The sequence below is a fragment of the Silene latifolia genome, chromosome 11, assembly GCF_048544455.1.
Source record: "Silene latifolia isolate original U9 population chromosome 11, ASM4854445v1, whole genome shotgun sequence".
Taxonomy (NCBI): Eukaryota; Viridiplantae; Streptophyta; class Magnoliopsida; order Caryophyllales; family Caryophyllaceae; genus Silene; species Silene latifolia.
In genome coordinates, this window is record NC_133536.1 from 108,021,937 (window position 1) to 108,026,299 (window position 4,363).

General features: G+C 41.2%; 1 non-coding gene across 1 annotated transcript; it reads right to left on the reverse strand.

Moving 5' to 3' along the window:
• Positions 1-1,225: 1,225 nt before the first annotated feature.
• Positions 1,226-1,332, reverse strand: LOC141616397 (small nucleolar RNA R71). Its single transcript, XR_012530747.1, has one exon. It is a non-coding gene; the product is annotated as a small nucleolar RNA R71 (small nucleolar RNA).
• Positions 1,333-4,363: the final 3,031 nt, after the last annotated feature.

Sequence of the window (4,363 nt, forward strand, 5' to 3'; positions counted from 1 at the left end):
ACATAACCCAACTCGAGTCTTGTTAGACCATGCATGTGTTGAGTAGGGAAGATTAAGTCGACTTGTAGGTGTTGTACAATCTAATCGATTCGGCTCCGGGACCCAAACTTTCCTAGGATTGTAAGATATAACCCAACTCAATCCATCACAACAATAATTGCTTGCTTATAATTTGAGAACATGTTTGTATGATCATATCCCATGATTCCCCTATGATCCCATGACACCCTAGTGCCTTTAATCAATTGTTTACACCCCTTATTTTATTCATCTTGCTAGTTTATTTTCATTGCTATTTTAGTTTAGTAACCTTCTACATCAACCCAATTTGTGACACCCCCTAGACACTACTAGTTACAATAGAATTCTCATTTCAATACCCGTCCCTTGGGATCCGACCTTTACTTGCCTCTTTACTAATTGTAGAGTTGTTTGTGAAGTATAAATTGTGTTTTGTATCGACCATTGACCAACGACCACATATGCTTAATTGTGAACACGAAATGGCCTCGATCAAAAATGGCGCCGTTGCCGGGGACGGTGTTTAATTGATTTAAGATTTCTTTTATTGTTTTTAGTTGTGTCTTTTTCACCTTGGGGAAGTAAAACTCCTCAAGGCTTGTTCTAATTGTTTTCGAGTTGTTTGATATTTTGCATGTCTAGAAGGTTACAAAGAGATTTGTTACCTTTTGACCGTGAAATCGAAAGAACCTTGACGAATAATAGGAGACTTGTTAGGAGGAATTTGGGAGGTGTTGGTGAAGTTGTTCAACCCACTAGTGAGTTTGTCAATCCTTTCGCAATAGAAGGAGAAGAGAACCCATTAAACAATACCACACAAAATCCACCTACAATGCCTAAATTCTCGTCACACTCTATACCCACCGAGGAGAATATACCAAATGGTACTCCTACACCGCAACATCTCACCGGTAATTTTATTGCCAAGTCCGCCTTCATCCAACTAGTTGAGAGGAGCCAATTCGGGGGAATGCCTAGTGAGGACCCTCATTCTCATATGGAAACCTTTTGCGATTATTGTGATGCTATCTCTCAAACGGGCGTGACTCAAGACCAAATAAGATGGGTCTTATTTCCTTTTTCGTTAATCGGCACCGCAAAGCAATGGTTGAAGGGCCTTGATAAGGCCACCCTTGGAATAGATTCTTGGAAGAAGTTAGCTCTAGCTTTCTACAAAAAATTCTACCCACCGGAAAAGACTAACATGCTAAGAGCTCAAATTACGGGTTTTAAGCAAAGGGATGAAGAATCTTTGTATGAAGCTTGGGAGCGGTTCAAAGGTATTTGTCGCTCATGTCCTCACCATGGACTTAGCGAATGGTTTTTAGTGCAACAATTTTGGAATGGTTTATATGAAGATTCAAGGAACATTCTCAATATGGGATCAAATGGAATGTTCACCGAAGTTGATGACAATCAAACATGGAACAAAATTGAGGAAATGGCGGTCCATAATTCACAATATAGTAGGCCTCGCAAGGCTACTAGAGGAGGAAAGCATGAAGTGGACTCCGTTACTCAATTGGGTGCTCAACTTAGTGCTCACATTGACACAATCAACTTGAAGTTTGAACAAGCTATGGCTAGACTTGAGGAAAACTCAAAAACATCAAAGCATCATGTCAATGCCATGACGGCATCCTCATCAATCCCAAGTGGGATATGTGAGAATTGTGGAACTTTGGGTCATGACCCAAGTGAATGTAGGGGAACAAATGAACAAGTTAATGCTTTCCAAGCTTACAAAAGTGGTACCCCTTATTCAAATTTTTACAATGAAAACACCAAGTTCCATCCAAATCTCTCATACAAAAGCCAAAATGTTCAAAACCCTCAAACAACATACACTCCACCACCCATGAGAAATCAAAATCAAAGACCCTTTTACAATCAAAACCAAGGTTACCAAAATCAAAATCCATACAATCACCAAAATGACCAAGGTTTTGATGTCCAAAAAGCGGTCCTCCAAATGCAAAAGAATCAACAAGAATTTTTCACTCAAATGCAAAAAGATAGCCAAGCAAAGGACACCACCATCAACAACATTCTAGCTCACACCAAGATGTTGGAAACACAATTGACTCAACTAGCATCTTCAAGCTCACAAAGACAAATCGGGCAATTACCACCTCAAAGTAATCCCCCTAGACATGAAACGGTTAGTGCCATTCACTTGAGAAGTGGTACAAGATATGAGGCACCGAAGAAGCAAGTTGAGGATGAAGTTGTGAAAGCTAGTGAGAATGAAGTTGTGGTGCAAAGCCCCAAAGAAGGGGAATCATCAAAAGAAGAAAGTTCAAAGAAAAATGAAGACAAAGCCAAAGAAAAGGAGCCCATTGTGATTAGACTTCCTTTTCCAAGTCGTCAAGCCAAGCCCAAATTTGATGATCAACTTGGAAAGTTCATGGAGATTGTGAAGAACTTAGAAGTCTCAATTCCTTTTACGGAATTAATCAATCACGTACCGGCCTATGCAAAGTACATGAAAGATATCCTCACAAAGAAGAAGTCGATCCGGAAACTTGAGACTATCGCCTTCACTAAGGTGAGTAGTACAATACTTCAAGGGAGTTCACCTCCAAAGTTAAAGGATCCGGGAAGCTTCTCAATACCGTGTACCATTGGCGACACAACGATCAACAAAGCCTTATGTGATCTAGGGGCTAGTGTGAGTGTCATGCCATATTCGGTAAGTAAAAGGTTGGGAATGGGAGAGCTTAAATGCACCAATATCACACTTCAAATGGCCGATAGATCGACGAAGACACCATTAGGGATATGGGAAGATGTCCCCGCATTTAATTGGGAAGTTTTTCATCCCGGTAGACTTTGTCATTGTTGATATGGAGGAAGATTCCAACATTCCAATCATCTTAGGAAGACCTTTCCTACACACCGCGGGTGCGGTGATTGATGTGAAACATGGAGAGCTCACTCTAGAAGTGGGAGATGAAAGCATAACTTTTAATCTTGACAAGACCATGAGAGCTCCTCGTTTGCATGAGCCATGTTTCATGATTGATCATTATAGCCGGAAAGATGAAAGGAAGAAACCGGAACTCCAATGGAGGAAGAAAATTGAAGATGCTCCATTCAAAGAGCAAGTGAATTGTGACAAGGAGAGCTTGCAAAGCTCATCAAAATCAACCAAGGAAGAAGAGGATGGCCTCATTGGCCAAGAGAAGAAATTGGGAGAATTGTATCCATCTAAGCAAGAGATTTTCAATGATCAACTCAATGAAGTTTGTGGTCTTTGGGACGACGAATTTGAAGGGATCTTAAATCCCTACATTGGGCATGCCATCGATCATGATCAACAACAAGGGGCACGGTCTATTGAGGACCTCTACCATAACAATGAACAAGCTTTTGATTACTTCTTCAAGGTGTTGAGCAACATCAACAACACCTTGAACATGCCCCCTTGACATCTCATCAAGAATGAGAGTTTGGTGGAGTCCTCCCTAAACCACCACTTGTAAATATTTCTAACTCCCTAACTTACATTTCAATTTTTGTATTGCATTTTTTGTCATTTTTGGATTTTATTTACTTTGATCAAAATAATTGTCATGAAAAGAGAGAAGTGAGGGAGGGACTAACGATTTCAATTGATGTGTAGTGCTTTGCCTTAGTGTGGGGATGGCAATTGCCTAGGCTATTCATGCCTTAGTAGTGCCCCCACAATGAAGAACACAAGATTTGAAAGAAAGAAAGAAAGAATGATAAGAGATTGCGTTTGTGCACGGATGGAGCTGAACACGTGTACAACAGAGAAGAATCCGAGCGGATTCCTGAGAATCCGCCCGTCTGCAGCAAATCCGAGCGTCCTGCTGAGAAGACGCCCGTCCTGGGCTGAGCTGAAATTGCAAATTTCTTGACTGTTAAAGAATCCGAGCGGATTTCTGGAAAGACGCCCGTCTCACATAATCCGTCCGTCTTTTATACAAGACGCCCGTCTTGAAGCTGAAGAAAACAAAGAAAAATCTCTGGACTGAAATCCGTCCGTCCTGCACAAAATCCGCCCGTCCCTCAAAAAGAATCCGAGCGGATTCCCCAGAATCCGCCCGTCTCTAGGCGGGATTTTGAAAATTTTGAAGCTGCAGAATCCGCACGGATTGCGCCCAATCCGCACGGATTGTCCCTGCGTTTTGAAATTGTCGACTTCTTTATAACCCACCCCACCTTCATTCATTCATTCATTCACTCACAAACACTACCCTAAACATCAAAACCCTCATCCTCTCCATCACAAAAACAAAAACCCTCAACAAAATCCACCAAAATCAAATCAAACCATCCTTCAAACAACAAATCAATCACTCCATCTTCAATAAAA